Below are 24,986 nucleotides of genomic sequence, written 5' to 3' on the forward strand. Positions count from 1 at the left end.
GAATGTGTCAGCCAATGTTCTCAATAGTGCTGACCAGAGTGTTGTCTGCCGTGATTAAACACATGCGCAGCTACATCGTTTTCCCCCAGGTGGAGGATTTGGCCACATTGAAAGCAATGCTATGGGACATATCCCCAACATTATTGGGGCGATTGATGGTACACATATTGCATTTGTGTCCACCTGGAGAAATGAACAGGTGTTCAGAAATCAAAAGAGCTTTCACTCGATGAATGTGCAGATAGTGTGCCCGGCAGACCAGTACATCTCCCATGTCAATGCAAATTATCATGGGTTTGTGCATGATGCATTTATCTTGAGAAATAGCAGCATCCCATATGTGATGGCACAACTCCAGAGGCACCGTGTGTGGCTAATAGGTGTGCCCTTATTCCCACCCAGTTTGTGTTGGTGTATGGGTGTGCCCTAAGGGTTAGTGCGTGGCTAACAGTTGTCCCTCGATATATTTTAAGCTGACTATGGTTACCCCAACCTCTCATGGCTAGTGACCCCTGTGAGGAATCCCAGGATAAGGGCAGAGGAACGTTACAATGAGGCACATGGGCGAACAAGAAGAATCATAGAGAGGACATTCGGCATCCTGAAGGCCAGGTTTCGTTGCCTCCATCTAACAGGTGGATCCCTGTACTACTCACCCAAGAAGGTCTGCCAGATCATCGTGGCATGCTGAATGGTGCACAACCTCGCCTTACGATTCCAGGTGCCTTTTTCTGCAGGAGGATGAGGCTGGAGATGGGCGTGTGGCAGCAGTGGAGCCTGTGGACAGTGAAGATGAGGAGGCAGAGGATGAGGACAACAGAAGTGCAATAATATGACAATACATCCAATGACACACAGGTAAGACACTGTAACTTCACTTTTCATTGACAGTTTTGTGTTTGACATTGTCACTGGCAGGCTGATTTTGCCACTTCTATGGCCACTTACTGTACCCTTTGGCATCTCTATTTTCAGATATTTGTGCCCACTATCGCTCCCGGAGTGGTGACTGCAGCCAACTACAGGTCATTCCTATGTATACATTACTGTACAGTTGTATTGCAGTGTTTAAAGCTTGTTAAACGATTACATAGTTCAATCATTTGACAGACTCCATACTTGTATTTATTCAAATGGTGTTTATTTAAGTGCCAGTAAGTAGAGGGGGATGTGCAATGGGCTGGGGTGATGGTGGAGGAATGTCCAGGATAGAGTCCAGTCTATGTGGATCACAGGTGCATTGTCCAAGGGGGAATAGGAAGGGGAACAATGGCAGTTCAAGGTGGACAGGGTGACTGAGTGGGACACAAGGGTGACAATCAGGAGAGTCTTATTTCCTGGTGGGGGTCTTGGCAATAGTCTTTGGCTTTTGCCTGGATTGCAGGGACCGTTTGCGGGGTGGTTCTCCTTCTGCAGAGGGAGGGGTGCTGGAGGCCTGTTGGTCTTGTGGCTGGGCCTCCTGTCCACTAGCAGCAGCGGAGGTGGAAGGCTATTCACTGAGTTGGCTAATGTCAGGGGCCCGCTGGTGTGCCACTGACCCCCTCATGGTGTTGGCCATGTCTGACAGCACCCCTGCAATGGTGACCAGGGTGGTGTTTATGTCCTTCAAGTCCTCCCTGATCCCCAGGTACTGTCCCTCCTGCAGCCAATGGGTCTCCTGCAACTTATCCAGTATCTGGCCCATCGTCTCCTGGGAATGGTGGTATGCTCCCAGGATGTTGGAGTGCCTCCTGGAGAGTGGATTCCCTGAGCCTGTCCTCCCCCGTTGCACAGCAGTCCTCCCAGCTTCCCTGTTGTCCTGTGCCTCTGTCTCCTGAACCGTGTGTCCACTGCCACTGACCCCAGGTCCCTGATCGTCCTGTGTTTGTGGGGTTGCCTGGGGTCTCTGTAGTGGTGGACACACTGCTGATTGACGTGTCCTGGGACCCGGAGCGACCTCTGACCTGCTTTTGGTCTAGAGCTCGCCCCCCACGTCCGCAGCACCACCTTGCTGTCTTGAGTCCATGAACCCCCGCCCACGTTGCTGCTAGCGTGTTCGAGACCCTCCTCCACCCGCAGGCATCCTCCTGCGCCTCATCCCTGGTGTCTAGTGGGCTTCAGGTAAGCTTCGCTAGACTTGTGTGCATTGTGCCGTTTTCGCCGTTTTTTCTAACTGTATTCTGTTTTCTGCGCCTTGCTCCCTAGCGCTTCTGCCCCCATTTGTGCCTTTTGAAATTGCTGTATTCCGCTTGTGTTGTGCCTTTTACCGTATTTCTGCCTGTATTTTGTGATCGCTTGTGCCTTTTTTTCACTTTCTGTGCCTTCTCTGCTGGTTTTCACCCCTTGGGCGCTCCCCCTTGCCGTTTTCCCCTGCCGCTGCCTCCCTGCGGCCCGCCCCCCTCACGCCCCGATTCGCCGCTCCCTCCCGCCTCCCAGCTGCTCCTCCCTCCCCCCTCCCTTCTTAATGGCTGGCGCTGCGCGTCGAGGGTGAGCGACCTCTGACCTGCTTTTGGTCTAGAGCTCGCCCCCCACGTCTGCAGCACCACCTTGCTGTCTCGTGTCCCTGACCCCCCGCCCACGCTGCTGCTAGCGTGTTCGAGGCCCTCCTCCTCCCGCAGGCATCCTCCTGCACCTCATCCCTGGTGTCTAGTGGGCTTCAGGTAAGCTTCGCTAGACTTGTGTGCATTGTGCCGTTTTCGCCGTTTTTTCTAACTGTATTCTGTTTTCTGCACCTTGCTCCCTAGCGCTTCTGCCCCCATTTGTGCCTTTTGAAATTGCTGTATTCCGCTTGTGCTGTGCCGTTTACCGTATTTCTGCTTGTATTTTGTGATCGCTTGTGCCTTTTTTTCACTTTCTGTGCCTTCTCTGCTGGTTTTTGCCCCTTGGGCGCTCCCCCTTGCCGTTTTCCCCTGCCGCTGCCTCCCGGCGGCCCGCCCCCCTCGCACCCCCATTCGCCGCTCCCTCCCGCCTCCCAGCTGCTCATCCCTCCCCCTCCCTTCTTAATGGCTGGCGCTGCGCGTCGAGGGTGAGCGACCTCTGACCTGCTTTTGGTCTAGAGCTCGCCCCCCACGTCTGCAGCACCACCTTGCTGTCTCGTGTCCCTGACCCCTCGCCCACGCTGCTGCTAGCGTGTTCGAGGCCCTCCTCCACCCGCAGGCATCCTCCTACGCCTCATCCCTGGTGTCTAGTGGGCTTCAGGTAAGCTTCGCTAGACTTGTGTGCATTGTGCCGTTTTCGCCGCTTTTTCTAACTGTATTCTGTTTTCTGCGCCTTGCTCCCTAGCGCTTCTGCCCCCATTTGTGCCTTTTGAAATTGCTGTATTCCGCTTGTGTTGTGCCGTTTACCGTATTTCTGCCTGTATTTTGTGATCGCTTGTGCCTTTTTTTTCACTTTCTGTGCCTTCTCTGCTGGTTTTCGCCCCTTGGGCACTCCCCCTTGCCGTTTTCCCCTGCCGCTGCCTCCCTGCGGCCCCGTCCCACTCGCTCCCCCATTCGCCGCTCCCTCCAGCCTCCCGCCTCCCAGCTGCTCCTCCCTACCCCCTCCCTTCTTCATGGCTGGTGCTGCGCGTCGAGGGTGAGCGACCTCTGACCTGCTTTTGGTCTAGAGCTCACCCCCCACGGCCGCAGCACCACCTTGCTGTCTCGTGTCCCTGACCCCCCGCCCACGCTGCTGCTAGCGTGTTCGAGGCCCTCCTCCTCCCGCAGGCATCCTCCTGCGCCTCATCCCTGGCGTCTAGTGGGCTTCAGGTAAGCTTGGCTAGACTTGTGTGCATTGTGCCGTTTTCGCCGTTTTTTCTAACTGTATTCTGTTTTCTGCGCCTTGCTCCTTAGCGCTTCTGCCCCCATTTGTGCCTTTTGAAATTGCTGTATTCCGCTTGTGTTGTGCCTTTTACCGTATTTCTGCCTGTATTTTGTGATCGCTTGTGCCTTTTTTTCACTTTCTGTGCCTTCTCTGCTGGTTTTCGACCCTTGGGCGCTCCCCCTTGCCGTTTTCCCCTGCCGCTGCCTCCCTGCGGCCCCGCCCCCCTCGCGCCCCCATTCGCCACTCCCTCCCGCCTCCCAGCTGCTCCCCCCTCCCTTCTTAATGGCTGGCGCTGCACGTCTGCGCCGCTGGTGTGCCGGAGGCGTGCCAGAGGCAAGCCCGTCTGCGCCCGTCCGCGCCTGGACCGCGCCCAGCGTCACCCCCCCGGTCCGTGCGAACCCGCACCAACAGACGCCGCTACTCGGCCAATGAACTCATCGCTCTCTACCGCGGCTCCTCCTCAACTTGCTTCCAGGCCACACCGAAGAACACCAAAGGGCCCCTCTCCTGCCGTGCCTGCAACTTCACCTGCAACAGAACAAGGAAGCCTGCAACAACCAACAGCAACCACCTCCACTGCATACTCCTCAACACACGCTCCGCACGAAAGCACGCCATCGAGCTCTGGGACATGCTCGACACCACCGCCCCAGATGTAGCCTTCCTGACCGAAACCTGGTGGAACGACTCCACGCTCGATCCTATTTTCTACGCAAGCAACCACGTCACCTTCAGCCACACCACCGAACTCCACTGGACCGACCACCACTGCGTCCACTTCACATTCAAGAAACACACCGAACACCACCGCACCCCACTACCTCCTCACCGCCGCTGGAGCAAATTCACCGAAGACCAACTGACCAGCACCCTCGCCCAGAACCCACCTACCGACCTCACCGACCCTGACACCGCCGTCATCAACCTCCGACGGTGGATCCACGACTGCGCCAACACCCTCGCACCACTCAAGAGACCCACCGTCAACCAAGAAAAGAAAAAAGCCGCCTGGTTCACAGACAAACTCATCACCTCCAAACGCACCTGCCAGAAACTAAAGAAGAAATGGCTCCTCGAACGCACACCTACCAGCCTGACGACCCACAAGGAAGCCACCCGCAAGCACCACCAACTAATCCGACTCGCCAAACGCTCCCATTTCACAGAACGCCTCAACAACAACGCACACGACAGCAAAGAACTCTTCTGCATCGTGAAAAAGCTCTCCAACCCCAACGCCAACGTCAACGACATCCCACCTTCCCAAGAACTCTGCGACGCCCTGTCCACCTTCTTCCATCAGAAGATCGCCGACATTCACAACAGCCTCAACACCTCGCCTCTGCCAGACCCCACCCCGACAACTCCTCCAGCGCCAACCGCCTTACTGCCTGGACCCACGTAGACGCCGCCGAAACCTGCAAGATCATGAACTCCATTCACTCAGGATCCCCCTCAGACCCATGCCCACACCACGTTTACAACAAAGCCGACTCTACCATCGCACCCCAACTTCGAAAGGTCATCAACTTATCCTTCGATACCGCGACCTTCCCGGACAGCTGGAAGCACGCCGAAATCCACACCCTCCTCAAGAAACCCAAGGCAGACCCCAATGACCTCAAAAACTTCCGCCCGATCTCCCTCCTCCCCTTCCCGGCGAAGGTCATCGAGAAGATCGTCAACACGCAGCTCACCCACCACCTCGAGGACAACTCCATCCTGGACCCCTCCCAGTCCGGCTTCAGACGCAACCATAGCGCCGAGACTGCTCTCCTCGCCGCCACAGATGACATCAGACAACAAATGGACAACGGCGAAACATCTGCCCTCATCCTCCTGGACCTCTCCGCAGCCTTCGACACAGTTTGCCACCGCACCCTACTTACACGCCTCCACAAAGCCGGAATACAAGACAAAGCCCTCAACTGGATCTCCTCTTTTCTCTCCGGCAGAACCCAGAGAGTCCGACTCGCACCCTTCCGCTCCGAAGCCACCAACATCATCTGCGGCGTACCCCAAGGCTCCTCTCTAAGCCCGACGCTGTTCAACGTCTACATGGCCCCCCTCGCACATCTGGCCCGCCAGAACAACCTCAACATTCTCTCCTACGCCGATGACACCCAGCTCATCCTCTCCCTCACTAAAGACCCACTCACCGCCAAAGCCAACCTCCACGAAGGTCTGAATTCCGTCGCCGAATGGATGATAAACAGCCGCCTGAAGCTGAACTCCGACAAGACGGAAGTCCTCATCCTCGGACGCACCCCCTCGGCCTGGGACGACTCCTGGTGGCCCACTACACTGGGACCTGCTCCTAAGCCAGCCAACCACGCACGCAACCTCGGCTTCATCCTCGACTCCGCCCTCACCATGTCCAAGCAGGTCAACGCAGTTTCCTCCTCCTACTACAACACCCTCTGCATGCTCCGTAGAGTCTACAAATGGATCCCGACGGAAACCAGAAAAACTGTGACCCAGGCCCTCGTCAGCAGTAGACTAGACTACGGCAACGCACTCTACACGGGCATCCCAGCAAAGGACATCCGACGACTTCAACGCATCCAAAACACCTCCGCCGACTGATCTTCGACATAACCCGCCGATGCCACATCTCCCACCACCTGAAGGACCTCCACTGGCTCCCCGTGGACAAGAGGATCACCTTCAAGCTCCTCACCCACGCTCACAAGGCACTCTACAACGCCGGACCCGCCTACCTGAACAACAGAATCAACTTCTACGTCCCCTCCCGCCAACTCTGCTCTGCCAACCTCTCCCTCGCCATCGTTCCCCGCTTTCAACGCAAGACCTCTGGCGGCAGATCCTTCACCTACCTCGCCGCCAAGACCTGGAACACCCTCCCCACCCACCTGCGGCAGACCCAAGACCTTCTCACCTTCAGGAACTTCTCAAGACCTGGCTCTTCGACCAATAGCAGCTTTCCCCCCCCCCACCCACCCCCCTCAGCGCCTTGAAACCCTAACGGGTACGTAGCGCGCTTTATAAATTTCTTGATTGATTGTGTGGGGTGATGTGCGGGGTGATGTGTTGTGGTGTGTGGTGTGAGGTGCGTGGATGGTGTATGGGTGATGGTGTTATGTGGCTCAGATTGAGTGGGTGCTCCTGGCTTGTGTCTCTCTGTGTCGGCAATCTTTTTTTCATTTAAAGGGTTGTGGGTAATGTGGGTGTGTGTTTTATAGTGGTGTGAGTGTGTGAGTGTGTGAGTGTGGTGTGTGTATGTGTGTCAGGTGTGTGTAGTTTGAATTGTCCAATGTGGTGTAGTTTTGTAAGTGTGTGTGTATTTTGAGCTGGTGGTGTGTACCGCCAATGGTTTACCATGGTGGAAAGACTGCACAGTGATTCGTGGGTCCTGAAACTGTGGGCGTATTCCTGTTGGCGTAACGGTGTGGGTTTTGGTACTGCCAATTTATCACTGACCTTTGCTCTGGCGGACTTGTGTGGGTGTCTGTATATTGGTGGATTTCACAGTGTGGGTCATAATCCCATAGCAGAATACCACAGCGGTCACGGTATGTTGGCGGCCATCAGCACAGCGGTAGGCGGCATTTACTGCCAGGGTTGTAATGAGGGCCTTAATCTCCCCGTGCCTAAGCTCAAGCTGCGTTTCCCATTTTTTATTTTTTGTGCCAGTTTTATATAGCTTGAACACCACCCAAAAGTACTGGAGTGCTTTACATGAGCAGTAGTTACTTTACACAAGGACACATTCATTGTCGTAGGAAGATTATGTGATTTGCCCAGAATAAAAGACTGTTGAGTCGACGCTGAAACTTTACTCCGGTTTCCCAGTTCCATATTCGGCAGCTCTGGCCCTTACGCCACATCCTATCCCCAGAGGACTCTACATCCTCTCCCTAACCTCGGCCTTAGTTCAACATTTTGTGATTACGGGCAAATTACCTAATCTTCCCATACCTAACACAACAAGCATTGGCATAGCCTAATGGTTTTGTCTATACTAAATATATTGGTTGTGACAATGCCTTTTTGAAGACATGTTGCACAGCAGCATTGGCTGATGTACAACATGGCTTAACATTTTTTTTTTTTTTAAAGATGTAACATGCGGACTACGTTGACAGCATCACAGTCCTTGTTTTAAACTCTAAAACCTGCTGTACAGCAGCTGGTGTAACATGTCGAAAAAACATTAGGAAAACCAATAGATTTTGCAGAGACTAAACCTATTGGCCTCTACAATGCCTGTTTCCCACCTGTTGTGCTATCAGGGGGCAGCTATTTTAAAATGGTTTCAAAACCATTTCAAGATGGCATTCAATGTAAGCGCATGTGCATACATTTTTCATGGGCATCTTTTATTTTATTTTTTGTTATATTTTAATAAATCTGATTTAAAGATGCCCTCAGCAAATGTACACGCATTTGCTTTGGTCATCTTTTCATGGGTTTTGTTAAAATATTAGAAAATGTATTAAAAGATGGCACTGTAGATGTGGTCGCATTTGTGGTGGACATAATTGAATGCATTTCCTAATGTTTGATCAAACCTTTTCCAACATGGCCACTGTAGACACACATGCTTCTGCAGTGGCCATCTTTGAAAGTTATTTTTGTCACATATTAGAAAATACATTCAAATATGGCTGTCATGGATGCACACACATGCATGGTGTCTTTCTTTGTACTATGTTTGCTAAATATTAGAAACTTAATTGAAAGATGGTTGCCATGAATGTATTCATATCCACATATTAGCAAATACATCCAAATATGGCTACCATGGATGCACACACATCCCTGGTGTCCTTCTTTATACTATGCTTGTTAAATATTAGAAAATACATTAAAAGAAGGTCTTCAAGAATGTGTGCATATCCACGATTGCCATTTTTTCAATGCCATTTTGTAAGAATCCCCAATCAAAGATGAGTCTTCTTTGTAGATGTGCATTTGTGGCAGCCAGGCAGGTAGTGGATGCACTGTGTATCTATTTTAATATTTGATTAAAAAGAAAAAGAATGCAGAGTCTCCTGGAGGGAGATACAGCAAAGAAAATGTGCCCACAATTCACCCATTCAATTTAAATACACACAAACAAAGGTAACGCATTGATTTTGAGGTGATTGCTACTTTTGTTTTAAGTTTGACCACAAACAGCTGCTTTAGCTATCTGGCAGTCCTTATGTCACCACACAAAATTCACACAAAGCGAACAGAACTATCACACACACACACACACACACAGCCATCCCCCACTCCACACATACACAACACCACTCAAAACATACAGAAAGGGGCTTTGGGTCATTTTCTTTAATCTTTTATCTTGCTTGGTAGAACTTACTAGTGTGCTGGGTTGTCTATTGCTTGTTGGTTCAACCCATGGAATATCATAGAAGTTTTACTACAATTTTCACCTGCTGAGGAATTTAAAAGTAGTTCATTTTCTTGAAATATTAATTTTGTTTTTATTATTGATCACTGTTGGTTGTTTGACAGAACTGCGCATGTCAGAACAACGTATGCCTTAACAACACGGTCGGAAACACAACTGCGTCATTTCCACGCATGCCTTTATCACGCTTGCCAATACAATGAATTTCATTGTAAAAGCATGCCTAGTAAAGGCATATGTAGAAACGGCATCATAGTTCAGTCATACAACCCCCCCCCACCTGCCCTGAGACCCAACTCCACTCCCACCCCTAATAACTAAACTACCCTGAACGCCCTAAAAAAAAACTACCCAACCCCTCACCCTGCCCCTAGAAACTAAATTACCCCAACACTCCCCACCCTCCCTGAAGTCCAAAACTATCCTCACCCCTAATAGCTGCACCGACCTCTCCACCCACCCTAAACCCTAAAAAAAAACTACCCTGATCCCCCACCCCGCATCTAAAAACTAAACTACCCTGACACCCCCACCCACCCTGAGCCCTAAAACCTTCCCGGACCACTGATAACTAAATTACCCTGAAAAGCCCTAAAAAACTATCCTAACCCCCACTCTGCCCCTAAAAATAAACTACCCCAATACCCCCACCCTCTCTGAGCCCTAAAAACGACCTCCACTCCTAATAATAAATTACCTTGACCCACGCCACCCACCCTAAGCCCTAAAAAATAAAAGCACCCTGCCCCTGAAAACTAAACTATCCCAACACCCCACACCTGCCCTCAGGCCCAAAACTAACCCTACCCCTAATAGCTAAACCTCCCCCCCACACCCACCCTAAGTCATACAAAAACTACACAACCTCCCACCTGCCCCTGAAAACTAAACTATCCCGACCTCCCCACTCGCCCTGAGCCCTAAAAAAGACCCCCACCCATAATAACTAAACTACCCCAACCATCCACCCACCCCAAGCCCTAAAAAAAACTACCCCAACCCCCTACCCTTTAAAACTAAACTACCCCAACACACCTCACACACCTTGAGCCCTAAAAACTACCCTCACCCCTAATAACTAAACTACCTCGACCCGCCACCCACCCAAAGCCCTAAAAAAAACTACCCTGACCCCCGCACCCCCTGCCCATAAAAAAGAAGCTACTCAGTCCCCCCACATACCGTAAGCCCTAAAAACGAAACTTCCCAAACCCCCCCCACTCCTGCCTCTATAAACAAAATAGCCACATGTGTGGTTAAGGCACAGAAAAAAAGAGCCATTGTTCAGGCAAGCGTAGTTATGCTTGCATGGTAAATGTCTGCATTGTTTACAATGTGTGTTTAAGGACGTTTCCCCTCACTGTTGCATGGGAAAGTGGAGTAATAAGGCAGTGTGGCAGAAACACAAAGCTGCTGTCAAAAATTCCAAGAAGAGTGCTGAAGTCAGCAGTACATTTGTCATTGGCAAGTCAAACATGAAGCATCTTACCAACCACAAGAGGGAGTTTTGTTAACTACCATCCCATTGTCCGGTTGTGAGCATGGTGGATTATCAACCCAAACATCAAAACACTTCCCATGGCATTTCTAAAATACATAATTAGATGTTTGAAGTATCAAGTGGTTAGTGGGACCACATTTGTTTCATTGTTTTTTACATTTTCAGGTCAGGCACTGCATGCATGCTAAGGACGAAACATTAATATTCAATCAGCGTCAACTCTGGTATTGCACGGCTTCTCAGAAAGTGATGAGTGACTGACTAAAATTGCTGCTGCTCGCAACACATAGCGAAGCAGCTGTGACTACATGATACAGGCTCACAACCCAACAGCTTGATTTGGCTTGCTTAAGGTGTATTAGATATCAGTGCCGTCCTCCCCCCCAATGTGTGGGGTTAGGTCATGGTGCTAAGTCCGAGTTGAGCCTCACATCTGTGGAGCGGCAATGCTAACAGCAGGAAGTATCTCAGCTCCTTTCGATTCCAATTCCCTTTGAAATGGAAGCGTACTGTTTTAAAGCAATGTAATCAGGCCACTCTGTCTGTTTCTACAATTTGCAAGCACACTCCATGACCATGCCTGATGTGCTTTCTCAAAGATCCAGAGTCCAGTGAGAGGGGAACCACTTTTTTCCTCCAGCAGTTAAGTTCAATTTGTTGGTGGTAACTACCTATGTTAGATTGTGAAGATTATGGAGAACAAGCAACAGTCATCAAAGCAATACATGCAGCATGGGGAATTATAGATTTAACTTCATGTATTTACACTTGCATTTCACATTTCCTTAACCACTTTCATGTATCGGACAGCCAAGAGCTGTCCACCGCTGAAGAGCTCATGTGCGTTGGATGGCTCATGGCCGTCCATGCATAAGGCACTGGAAATCCCTCTGGTGCGCGCAACAGAGGGATTCCCTGTTGAAAGAAACAGTCTCAGGAGATAGGGAAAAGCATCCCCGTCTCCGAGGCTGTTTCTTTTGTTTCAGTGAAAAGATGATCAGCGTGCACAGCGCGCTGACGTCATTTCACTGAAACCAAAATTTCACTTTCACTTTCACTGCCTCAGTGCTCATGAGGCTATCTCAGCCCCTGAGCACTGAGGCAGACAAGAGAGGTATCATTCTCCCCTTTCTAATGGTACCTATCCCTAGTGGATCCCTGCTTGGAGATTGACACCGGAGGGCAATCCCCAAGCAGGGATTCACCCACTAGAGACCAGTGAAGGGCGGAGCGGCCCCTTGGACAAGGGCATTTGTTCCCCTCATAATAATTTGGGCCTATTCAGTCTTCCACCCCCCCCGAGGAAGATGGGGGTAGTAGCCCCGATCTGTCCCCCCAGCAAGCCCACCAGGAAGCAGGGATTATTTTTTTTATAAACATCTAAGGGTGGGGGCTGACCTGAATTGTAATGCTCCCACTCCTCCCAAAAAGTGGCACAGTGAATGCAGAGGATTCTGGGCAAGAAAATGTTGGGGGATCTATGCAAGGCACACCTCCCTGGACTAAGACGGGTGTCTAGTTTTCAGAAAAGTCTGGGTTTAGTAGGTTTCTCTAGATGGCAGCTCAGCCCAGGACCAAAAACGCAGGTTACCCCCTTGCAAAACCAGGTTGTTTTGTGATAGATAATTTTGATGTCTCCACAATACGTTTTGGGCCGTTTCCTGTCACGGGCACTAGGCCTACCCATACAAGTGAGGTATCATTTTTATGAGGTGACCTGGAGGAATGCCAGGTGGAAAGGAGTTTGTGGCTCCCTGCAGATTCAAGAACCTTCTATCACAGAAATGCGAGGAAAATGTGTTTTTTAGACAACTTTTGAGGTTAGTGAGGAATTCTGGGTAACTGAACTTGGTAGGAACCACACATCTTGGATCTCCCTAGCTGCCTAGTTTTAAAAAATGTACAGGTTTGCTAGGTTTCCCTAGGTGCCAGCTGAGCTACGGCCCAAAATCCACAGCTAGGCACATTGCAAAAAACTAGTCAGTTTTCAGTGGAAAACTGTGATGTGTCCACGTTACATTTTGGGCAATTTCCTGTTGTGGGCACTAGGCCTACCCACACAAGTAAGGTATCGGGAGACTTGAAGAAATGCTGGATGGAAGGAAGTTTGTGGCTCTCCTCAGATTCCGGATCTTTCCATTAAAGAAATGTGAGGAAAATGTGTTTTTAGACTGATTTTGAGGTTTGCAAAGGATTCTAGGTACTACAACCTGGTGAGAGCAACACAAGTCACCCCATCCAAGATTCCTCTAGGTGTCTAGTTTTCAAAAATGTACAGGTTTGCTAGGTTTTTCTAGGCCCCAACTGAAAAAGGGCCCAACAACCACTTTTACCCACTTTGCAAAGTTTTGCGTGGAAATATTTGATGCATCCGTGTTGCATTTTTGGCCATTTCATGTTGTGGACACTAGACTTACCCACACAATTGGGGTACAATTTTTATCAGGAGACAGAGAGGAATACAGAATAGTAGAGTATGTGTTATTACCCTTTGCCTTTCTCTGCATTTGCGCCTTCCAAATGCAAGACAGTTTGTAAGAAAGAAGTCATTCTGAGAAATGCCCTCTAATTCACTTGCTAGTATGGGTAACCCCAAATTCAGAGATGTGCAAATAGCCACTGCTTCCAAACTCCATCTCTTGTTCCCATTTCAGAAATATAGAGGTTTCTTTGATACCTATTTTTCACTCTTTATATTTTACCAAATGAATTACTGTTTACCAGTACACAATGAAAATTCATTGCAAAGTGTAGCTCAGTTATTTGCTCTGGGTACTAGGGTCCTTGGTGAACCTACAAGCCTTATATATCCCTGAAAGCAGAAGGGTCCAGCAGATGCAACTGTATATTGCTTTTGAAAATCTGCCATTGTTAGAAAAAGTTACAGATAAACGTAGATGCAAATGGCTGTTTCTTTCAACTCAATTTCAATATTTTCTTTTATTTCAAATGTTACTTTCTTTGGGAAAACCTTGAGGGATCTTAACAAATGACCCCTTGCTGTATTCAAAATGTTGTCTACGTTGTAAAACTGTATAGCTTTCCAGGATCCAACATTGGTTTCACACCCATTTCTACCATTATTGGAAGGAGGTTGAAAGCACAAACAATTGGAAAAATGGACTATGTCTCAGTAAAATCTCAAAACTGTGTTGAAAACGTTGGTTTTCTGATTCAAGTGTGCCTGTTCCTATAAGCTGGGAAGATGGTGGGTTTAGCACTGCAAGCCCTTTGTTGATGGCACTTGGAAGGAAAAAAACAGACACTTTCTTCCCATTTTTCCCCAAACTCCCAAATTTAGATGTACTTTGGTTAATTTTTCGGCCCCCTCCAGCGAAGTCCACAAACCCTGGATCCCTTTAGAATTCCCAGGATGCTGGAAATAAAGGACGCAAATTTGGCATGGATAGCTTATGTGGACAAAAAGCTATGTGGGTCTAAGAGAGAACTATCCCAAATAGCCTAAAAAAAGGCTTAGGACATGGATGGGGGATGGTAAGACTTAGCAGCTACGGGGTTAAACACACCGGGGGCTAGTCACAAAGTTAAACTTACACAAGACTAAATCCACTCAGGCATGTCTATCCTTACACTTTGTAGTACAATTACTATTTTAGGCTATTCACCATTTCCAAATGTAATTTTTGTGCAAAGTGTATGCTTACAGGTCTCCACCCCCTAAAACCAGGGTTAGCAAGCCTTATTTACTATTTGTAACTTTTCACTTGTAGATGGAGATCTCTGCCAAAGGGGTGGAGATCTCCTATTGCAAAGTATAAGGAATATTTTTAAACTTGGTTAAAGTTTTAAAAAATTGTGAAAATGTGTTTGAAAATAAATATTAATGTACATTAATCAGATTTTTTCAGTTATAGAACAAAATAAAAGAAATGCTACTGTATTGGTAACTTAATTTTCAATTAAATAGTTACTTATTTTGAATAAATTAAATTCAATTCAAACTTTTGTTCTTAAAATTTAAATTTAAACGTAATTCCCACATAAAGTATACAAATAATATGTATTTATTATGTAGGAATCTTTTTAAAAGGTATGTATAGAATTAATTTAAATTAACTATTTTTTAAAATGAAAATTACATTCATTTTGCATTTAAAAAGGGTATTAACGTATTTCATAATGAACTAATAATTATATATATAAATATATATATATATATATATATATATATATATATACATATATAAACACACAAACACACACACACACACATATATATATAACCTTATATATATATATATATATATATATATATATATATATATATATATATATATATATATATATATACCCTTAAATTAAATTGATTTATACCTTTGAAAAGCTGAAATAATGTCATTTACCTCCTATGGGATTTTATTTTAAGTCGCTGCCTCCAATATTTTGAATGGGAGGGTGTTGTAGTACCAGTGGCTGGCCAGGTGTGGTGCTGGACTTATTGCTTCTCTGAGCTGGCATTCATTTATGACTTTTTGGGGTAGTTTTTGGCTGTAGGACATGTAGGATGGGTAGCTATGAGTTATGTGACAGCCCCGATATATAACAAGCAGCGATTTGAATGTGCAAAATTCACTCACCTGTGATCAAGGCTCATTGTAAAGCTGAAACGCGTTAGGTATAGAGCGTTCTGCCACCACTGATTTGATGGAATAAAATGTATGGTGTTCTGAAACTGGGCTTCAACATTCTGTTCGGCATGTTATGTTTTCCAACTGGGTGCCCTGTCCCCTTTGATTGAAGCCACCCTGCTGGGTCAGGTGATCCCAGAACAGAGACTGCTGTTTGACTATATATATATATCAATTAAATTGATTTATTCATTTGAAAAGATGAAAGAATGTCATTTAGCTCCTATGGGATTTTATTTTAAGTCGCTACCTCCAATATTTTGTATGAGAGGGTGTTGCAGGACCAGTGGTAGGCCATTTGTGGTGCTGGACATATTGCAGTTTTGAGCTGGCATTCATTTACGACTTTGTGGGGTAGATTTTGGCTGTAGTAACTATAAAAGCACAGTTTTTAATAGCAATGGGCTTACTCTTTTTTTAGAGGGTCCATGCCCCTCCCTATACACCTCCCTAAGCCTCTCTAAACCCCGTCTCACTCCTCCATGAACCCTTCCCTTTCAGTAGTAAGTATTCCCCATTTTCCACCCACTCACCTGGTCCCTTCTACACTTACTACTAAAACACAAACCTAGCATGGAGATGTCCACTGACATGAAGGAGATCTCCACACATAAAAGATAAGAGAGGCAGAAGAGCATTTTTCAGTAGATTACTAGTAGTATTGTATTAGTACTGAACACCCTACAAACTGCAGCTTCCAAAGAGGCCCCATAAAGATTAAGGACCTGATTTAGATTTTGTCTGTTACAAACAAGATGGTTATCTAGGCCGCCTTATTACAAGTGTCACAGTATATAATGTACCTGTAAATTTTTTTAATGCACTCTCCTTTTTTTAAACCTCTCTTTATGTTCACGATTTACAAATGATTCCCAAACTCTCCATGTCCCAAGCACTCTCCCATTTTGATTCGCCTTGCTCCCTGCTTTGGGTGCATAATAACAATGCATAAGCACCAGTGAGTGAACAGATTAGCAACATGTGATGAGTGTTCACCATCACAGAGCCATCAGCAAATGTGATCCAGCTTTGAGACTGAGAGAATTTAGACAGCATCCCCTGTTACTGCTGTCTGCTGCAAGGCACTGTGTATGCTCATGTGAACCTGGACCAGTAGAACGTTTCTTCAAATGATTTGGAACATGCATTCTGAATATCCAATCAGAGAAATGTATTTCCTCACTGCTAATCACACTTTGGTAGTAGTACTTGATATGTTCAATTTATGGGTATGGTTAACTATAATTTGTATAACGCGTTAGGGAGCCTCATAAATTACACTGCTATTTACATTTTACATTTTCCTACTGTGATAAAAGCTATAGTTCTTGGAATACTCTCCAAGAATGGGTGAAGTTCTAAATATGGGCAATTTAAATATTTCTCCTTGGAAGTGACATGGTTATTGCTGTTAAGTTTCAGACCAAAATTTTTTGTGTTCCTTTAAGCAAACAGGTCCACAGCAGTTGATTTACTTCCAATGAATTGAAGGTTACATCTTTAAAAGTCTTCCAGCACTATGAAGAAGATGTGCACTATAATTTGTTTACAGGAATAATTGTGTTTAATCACAGACTCATGTTGTCATCAGGTGCCTCTGAGCTAAAATCAAATCCCTGCTAGCATGGAATCAGTATTTGGGTTGTATGGTAATTACAGGGTGGAATAAAGTCCACCTCTTCAGAGTTTTCTGCAGGTGAAACCTGACAGAATGTAACTGGGAAAAAGAGTACTGTATTTATTGTGAAGTGGATTTAAGCACCAAATTTCACATGGTGTTCTTCAAAAACTCAGAATAGGTGCAGTTAATCACAGCTGATAAATTTGGAATTCTATGGAGGTCAATTTTATTAGGTATGATAAATGGCGCCTTCCATCTGGGGTACTCATAATCAGGATGAGAGACTCTGGCCCTAATTATGACCAATGCGGCGGTCTGACAGCCACATTATGACTGTGGCAAAAGCACCATGGTCCGACCGCCAGCACTGCCAATGTTTCGTCGGCCAACGGCCTGCCTGTGCTGATGGTTTTAATCCGCCAGGGCAGCGCTGCGGGATTATGACTCAAGTGCCCGCCAGCTTTTGCATGGCGGTTCAACCACAATGCAAAAGCTGACGGAGATGGGGGGCCCCTGCACTGCCAATGCAGTAGGCATGAGTGGTGCTGGGGGCCCATGGGGGCCCCTGCACTTCCCATGCACATGGCATGGGCAGTGCAGGGGCCCCCATGGACAGCCCTGTAGCGCTTTTGACTGCCTGAATTGCAGGCAGTGAAAAGCGCAATGGGTGCTGTTGCACCCAATGTACAAGAACACTGCCGCCAGCTCGATTATGAGCTGGCATCAATGTTGTAGGTAGCTTCCCGCTGGCCCAGCAGAAAACTCATAATCAGGCCAGCGGGTGGAAGACCGAACTGGTGGTCTTTCGACCTAACGAGTTTGGCAGGTGGCCTCCACCGCCTGCCAAACTCGTAATGAGGCCCTCAGAGTCAAGACATGGGGATCATATACAAATGGTTCTACAGATCTGATAACCATCCATGGCAAGTGTGCTGTATGTTGCTTGTTTAGAGCAGCTCCACATTAGATTAGAAGAGCCCACTAAAACCGATTCTACTGCAACTAACGCTGAAGATGTATTTGATGGGCAATGCAGGGGAATGAATAGGGAATGTTCTATTCTACAGGTTGATAATACCAGTCAAACAATGTATGACAACAGACTACTTGATGCCCCTGAATCTGGTGAACAAAAGAATTGATGCAACGATTTAAAAAAAAAAAACAAGTTCCCTTCCTAGTTTTAAATAATTACATTGTCACTTAATTGGAGTGCTTTACTCACCTGTATTGTCCGGCTTGTTTCATGTTCTTTAGTTTAACATTTGCTCAACCTATATGGTGTTTGACAAGTATGATATTTTTAAAAATGTCATAATGACATACTATCTGTTAATAGTTTGTTGTTTTCCTGTGCTTTGCATGTAAATTAAGGTACATTGAAAAGGTAAATTTTTTAGTGTAATGATCAATGTGCCAACCCCCTCCACTAATCCTTCCTAATTACAATTGTGGTATGATTTCACACAGTACTCAATTAGAACATTCACTCTCACCATTAGGAATTATATACAAAGTGGGATGGGATGCGAGGTTTTGTCAAATATTATTTTTCATAATTCTATTTTCAAAATTATTTCAAGAGAAATCATTGAGGTTACAGCATTAACGGAAACTCCAGTAGCATCATCTTAATATTGGTGCTCTTTAAGCAAGATCTCAGATCAGTATTCCTGATTTTACTCTGCAATGGAAGAGAGCTGTCTGGTTGAAGGCAGACTTTCGTCCATCATGATGATGGGACCATTAGGTAGCAGATGCCTGGGCTCTGTTAGTGGTTCATCATGATTATCATATAGTACTTGTACAAAACCCATCAGATTTTTGCTTGATTGTATTCTGTGGCTCAGATTGATGGCATGCTAGAAGTCAGGCTCTGCAGGACATAAAAACATGAATTGTTAGACAAAATGCAGTCACCCCGGTTCCACACCATGAAGACAGTTCTGGAATATGTCATCATATTTGTGGCAAAGAAAGTTTTAGGGCCTCAATGCGAGGTTGGCAGTCTTACGACCACCAAACTTGCTGTGGTGGTCAGACCACCGCACTCCTAGCGGTCTGACAGCCCGATTACAACTCTTGCTGTTGGACCGCCAGAGGACTGCCGCCACTGCTGGGATCTCGGATCCTGATGGGGTGGCGGCATTCAGAGTCATAGTCAGCCATGGTGGTGCCCATGCTGCACCGCTGTGCTGAGCATGAGTCTGCTTTCTGCCAGCCTTTCCATGGCGGTTCAACTGCTGTGGAAAGCCTGATGAAAAGCCAGTGCTCGAGGCCAATGGGGGCCCCCTGCCAGCACCCTTGGAATGTCCACATCGGCTTTGCAGACAGTGCACATTCTGAGGATGCAGTTTTATGTCAGCATTGGCCTCAACTCCCTAAAGGATTGTGTCCTGCTGGGCTGACCCATGGAAATTTCATAATACAATGTTTCCACTGTTCATCCGGATAGCAACATTGTAATAAGATGGGGGGGGGAGGTCACTGTACACTTAACGGCGGCCTCCTACCCGTGGCTTTGGCGGTTGCCTCGTCTGATCGTTAAAGTCCTAGTGAGGCCCTTAGTATGTTTCTGATTAGACTATAACCGCAAGATATTAAACACATGTATGTAGATAGTGAGAATTAAGACAGAGACCATCAAGAGGTTCCTGTCATTGGTACTGCTTCCACAGTTACTGGCAGCAAATCAATTTAGATGGCACCTATTTACAATCCTAGTGTCAGATTAAATATATCACCAGCTACCCCACAGAAGAACGAGTTACTTACCTTCGGTAACGACTTTTCTGGTGGATACATTAGCTACCTGTGGATTCCTCACCTAATGAATACTCCCATGGCGCCAGCATTCGACGGAAATCTTCTTACTAGTCTCTGCACGTCGACGAGGACGTCACTCTTGCCCACGCGACGCCGTCTGACGTCATACAGGCCATAAGAGGTCCTCGCCGACGTGCCGATGACAGTACCAACATTTTTTACGTGCATGAGAATAATAATAATAACCCAATGTAATGAAAGAGCAAAGCAACATCTCTTAATATTGTAAATCACACAACATAGCAATAAAATAGCTGTAGATTTAATATAACCTTCTTTTTTTTGTTTTTTTTTTTTAAACAAATAAATATATATATATACATACGAATCATGTATATACACAATATATATAGATTTATATATAAATATACACATATATACAAATATCATATATGCAAAATGTATTGCAACTTTGAAAACCAAAAGGAGCACACTCAAGGATTGCTTGGAGAGACCAAAAAGGCAACGGGGAGGCGGGTGGGACCGTGAGGAATCCACAGGTAGCTAATGTATCCACCAGAAAAGTCGTTACCGAAGGTAAGTAACTCGTTCTTCTGATGGATACAACTACCTGTGGATTCCTCACCTAATGAATAGAGTCCCAAAGCAGTACCACGCCCGGCGGTGGGTGCCTAAATGGTCAAACCAAGAAATCCTGCAGCACTGACCGTGCAAAATGACCGTCCCTTCTGACTTCAGAGTCCAAACAGTAATGTTTCACAAAAGTGTGAAGGGACGACCAAGTTGCGGCCTTGCAGATGTCGACCACAGGAACACCTCTGGCCAAGGCTGAAGTGGCCGACTTAGCTCTGGTGGAATGAGCTCTAATGCCCTCAGGAGGATCCTTCTTTGCCAAAGAGTAACAGATTTTAATGCAAAGAACAACCCACCTGGATAGTGTTCTCTTGTGGACTGCCTTTCCTCTCCTCTTGCCCACGTATCCAATAAACAGCTGATCCTCCAGCCTGATATCCTTCATTCTGTCGATATAGAAGCTCAACGCCCTTTTTGGGTCCAGGCGATGTAGTCTTTCTTCCTCCTTTGAAGGATGAGGCGGAGGATAAAACGTGGGCAAAGTGATTGTCTGAGCCAAATGAAAGGGTGAAACAACCTTCGGAAGGAAAGCAGCCTTGGTCCTCAACACCACCTTATCCCCATAAAACGTTATATAAGGGGGTTTAACCGATAAGGCCTGCAACTCACTCACTCTCCTTGCAGATGTTATAGCTACCAGGAATACTGTTTTAATAACCAAATACCTTAAAGGGCAAGAATGCATAGGCTCAAAAGGGGACCCCATAAGGAAAGTCAGGACCAAGGACAAATCCCATTGAGGCATAATGAATGGTTTTGGAGGATATTGATTCAGAAGACCTTTCAAGAATCTGAGAACAATAGGGGATTTAAATAATGACGGTTGGTCTGGAAGACAAATGAAGGCTGACAAGGCCGACAAATAACCCTTAATGGTAGCCACTGCACAACCTTTCTGCGCTAGAGACAGTGTAAAAGACAAAACATGTGACAGATGAGCATGTAAGGGATCAATCTGTCTCTCTCCACACCACATAACAAATTTAGACCACCTATTAGCGTAGATAGATTTAGTGGAGTGTCGCCTGGCCGCTAAGATAACATCCACTACATCAGGCGGGAGAGAGAAGGAACTCAGGTTGCCCCGTTCAATCTCCAAGCATGTAGGTGCAGACTCTGGAGGTTGGGGTGTAAAACCTGCCCCTGCGACTGCGAGAGGAGGTCTGCCCTGAGAGGGAGACGGAGTGGAGGGCACAGTGAGAGTTGGAGAAGGTCGGAGTACCATACCCTCCTTGGCCAATCCGGAGCTATTAAGATGGCTTGGGCCCGGTCTTGGCGAATTTTCCTCAACACTCGAGGAATCAAGGGTATGGGGGGAAACGCGTAAAGCAACTGGTCGCACCAGGTTATCTGAAACGCGTCCCCCAACGCTCCCTGCATCGGATACTGGAGGCTGCAGAATAACGGGCAATGCGCGTTCTCCCGAGTGGCAAACAGATCTATCCGAGGAAACCCCCACATCTGGAAGATTAAACAGACTTGATCTGGATGGAGACGCCACTCGTGGTCTGCCGAGAATTGGCGACTGAGACTGTCCGCACGTACATTCAAGACCCCGGCCAGATGATTTGCCACCAAGCAAATCTGATGGTCCTTTGCCCAGGACCATAGCCGAAGAGCTTCTCTGCAGAGAAGGTACGACCCTACTCCTCCCTGTTTGTTTATGTACCACATCGTGGTAGTATTGTCCGTCAGGACCTGTACCGACTGACCACGAAGGGATGGGAGGAAGGCCTTGAGAGCCAGACGTACAGCCCGTAACTCCAACAGATTGATATGAAACACCTGTTCCTCTGGAGACCAAAGCCCTTTGATCTCCAGATCCCCCAGATGAGCTCCCCATCCTAGGGTGGAGGCATCCGTTATTACCGTGGCCACTGGTGGCGACTGCGCGAACGGCTTTCCCTGTGAAAGATTGTTGCCCGCAATCCACCACTTCAATTCCACAGCAGCATCTCTGGAGATCTTGACAGTACCTTCTAAATCTCCCTTGTGTTGAGACCACTGCCTTCGGAGGCACCACTGAAGAGCCCTCATGTGCCAGCGAGCATGCGTGACCAACAGAATGCAGGAGGCGAACAGACCGAGCAGACGAAGGACCTTGAGGACTGGAACTACCGCTCCATTTCGAAACATTGGAACCAATTCCTGAATGTCTTGAATCCGCTGAGGCGGAGGAAAGGCTCGACTCAATGTTGTATCCAGTACTGCCCCTATGAACAGGAGGCGCTGAGAGGGCTCCAGGTGAGATTTGGGCACGTTCACCGAAAAGCCCAGGTCGAACAACAACTGGGTTGTTGACTGCAGATGATGCGACACAAGCTCCGGGGACTTGGCTTTGATCAACCAGTCGTCCAAGTAAGGGAATACTGCTATCCCCTTCCTTCTGAGCTCCGCCGCAACCACTGACATCACCTTTGTGAAGACTCGAGGTGCTGAAGTAAGACCAAACGGGAGGACCGCAAACTGATAGTGCTGCGACCCTACCACAAACCGGAGATACTTCCTGTGCGACTTGAGTATCGGGATATGAAAGTAAGCATCCTGCAAGTCGACAGACACCATCCAATCTTCCTTGTTCAACGCCAAAAGCACCTGTGCTAGGGTCAGCATCTTGAACTTTTCCTGTTTGAGGAACCAATTCAAGATCCTCAGATCCAGGATTGGTCTCAACTGACCATCCTTTTTGGGAATCAGGAAGTATCTTGAGTAACAACCTCGACCCTTTTCCTGCTCTGGGACCAACTCTACCGCGCCCTTTAAAAGGAGGACTTGAACCTCCTGTTCTAGCAACAGGAGGTGTTCTTCTGAACAATAAGATGGGCGGGGCGGGATGAGGGGCGGGAACTCCCGAAAGGGAAGGGCGTAGCCTTTTCCCACAATGCCGAGAACCCAAGTGTCCGTTGTGATAGACTTCCACTTGTGGAGAAAATGCTGTAATCTTCCCCCTACAGGAGAGGAGTGAGTGGGAAACGGTGGAAGCCTAAGGCTGCTTCCCATGCTGCACCCCTCCAGAGGACGAGGAAGAGGCAGAGTGCTGTTGAGAGGCTCCTCTGGTACGGACCCCACCCCTCCCCCTCCCTCTAAATGACCTATAGGGGAGGGAAGAGGCGGGTTGCTGGAACCTCCCCCGAAAGGAAGAGGAATAAGAGCCACGCCCAAATCCCCGAAACCTCCTGAAAATTCTAGAAGAGGCAGAGGAAGAAGGAGCTTGCAGTCCTAACGATTTGGCTGTGGCTCTGCTCTCCTTAAATCGTTCCAAGGCTGAATCTGCCTTGGCTCCAAACAGTCTGTCCCCATCAAACGGGAAGTCCAGCAGGGTCGACTGCACATCCGCAGAGAACCCTGAGTTTCGGAGCCAGGCCTGTCTTCTTGCCACCACAGCCGTGCCCATCGCCCTGGCTACCGAGTCGGTCGTGTCCAGCCCAGACTGGATAATCTGGGTCGCGGCAGCCTGGGCGTCCGAGACCACATCCAAGAGACCCTGGGGAAGCTCCGTAAATGAAGACGAAACATCATCCATCAGCGCATGGATGTACCTCCCCAGAATGCACGTTGCGTTGGTGGCCTTCAACGCCAAACTGCATGACGAAAATATTTTCTTGGACTGCGCATCCAGTTTCTTGGAGTCTCTGTCTCCAGGCACCGTCGGGAAGGAACCAGGCGCTGACTTTGAGGAACAGGAGGCTTGCACCACCAAGCTCTCCGGCGTAGGGTGTCTAGAGAGAAAGCCAGGGTCAGATGGTGCAGCTCGATACCTCCTGGCCACAGCCCTATGAACGGCCGAGGAAGACACCGGCTTCTTCCACACCTCCAACACCGGATCCAGCAAAGCCTCATTAAATGGCAAGAGAGGCTCAGCTGCAGCAGAGGCCGGATGCAATACCTCTGTCAGCAAATTCTGCTTTGCCTCTGCCACCGGCAAAGGCAGGTCCAAAAAGCTCGCTGCCTTCCTCACCACAGCATGAAAGGAAGCAGCCTCCACCGTATATTCCCCTGGAGATGAAAGGTCCCACTCAGGGGAAGTGTCCAGCCCACTGGCTGTATCCAGACCCTGCAGTCCGTCTCCAGAGTCCTCAATCTCTCCCTCCTCTAGGACTCGCTGGTACTCTTGCTCTTCTAAAAGACGGAGAGCACGCCTCCTCGAATGAAGTCTCTCCTCGATACGCGGAGTCGACATGGCCTCCGCCGACGTCGAAGAACGGCGCCGATCTCCAGAAGCATCCGACGCCGCGTCCGGCGCCACAGGCAGCTTCGGCGCCGAGGCAGGAGCCGGAGGACGAGGTCTTGGAGCCGATGGACCAACCGGAGTCACAGGGCAAAATCCTGACTTCGACGGAAGGGCAACCTCCGGGGCCGAAACATCCGAAGCCACCGGAGCGGCCACCGACGCCGGCACCGGCGCCGAGCCCACATTCCCAAAAGGGAGAAAGGGCATAAAGGGTGCCGGCCGAAGAGGCGCAGGATCACCCAACGAAAAGGCCAAGGGCCCCGAAGGACCAGCCGGAGCAGCTCCTGGAGCCATCTGCTGAAAGATGGTATACATCGCATTAAGAAATGCGGTACTATCGGCTCCAGGAGTGGGAAAAGCCGGATACTGGGGTGCCTGGATCGAGGGCGACCCCGACGCCGGCC

General features: G+C 48.0%; 1 protein-coding gene across 1 annotated transcript in view; it reads left to right on the forward strand.

Moving 5' to 3' along the window:
• The window catches only part of LOC138261848 (uncharacterized), a 165,974-nt gene that overhangs the window by 87,928 nt on the left and 53,060 nt on the right, over positions 1–24,986 (forward strand). The gene's annotated exons all lie outside the window — the stretch shown is intronic.

The sequence above is a fragment of the Pleurodeles waltl genome, chromosome 10 (assembly GCF_031143425.1).
Source record: "Pleurodeles waltl isolate 20211129_DDA chromosome 10, aPleWal1.hap1.20221129, whole genome shotgun sequence".
In the NCBI taxonomy this organism is placed as follows: domain Eukaryota; kingdom Metazoa; phylum Chordata; class Amphibia; order Caudata; family Salamandridae; genus Pleurodeles; species Pleurodeles waltl.